Source organism: Pteropus vampyrus, unplaced genomic scaffold (assembly GCF_000151845.1).
Source record: "Pteropus vampyrus isolate Shadow unplaced genomic scaffold, Pvam_2.0 Scaffold1469, whole genome shotgun sequence".
In the NCBI taxonomy this organism is placed as follows: domain Eukaryota; kingdom Metazoa; phylum Chordata; class Mammalia; order Chiroptera; family Pteropodidae; genus Pteropus; species Pteropus vampyrus.
This window is the reverse complement of record NW_011890250.1, coordinates 5280-5606: the sequence shown is the minus strand read 5'-3', so window position 1 is coordinate 5606 and position 327 is coordinate 5280.

Sequence of the window (327 nt, the reverse complement as noted above, 5' to 3'; positions counted from 1 at the left end):
AAGGTCAATTATTTTGCTTGCCAGGCCCTTCTCCATGAAAACCCAGTGAGCAGTTAAAATGACCAGCCTCTTAAAAGTCCTGGAAAGCAGACATCTGGCAAACACCAGCCACTGAGGCCTTCACGGCTTCAGAAAGAGACTCTATGAGTGACTGAGCCTTGGAGTTTTTTTAAGGAGTATTTTTCATTTTCTTTTAAACAGAAGCTTATCCCCCATGCATATGAAACACAAATGTCCCCAAAAATTACTGGTTTTGGGGTTTTTTTTTTATTTCAGCGAGTCAACGTCAACACGTGGGATTCATTTTTGCAACCTCGCCAGTCTCGG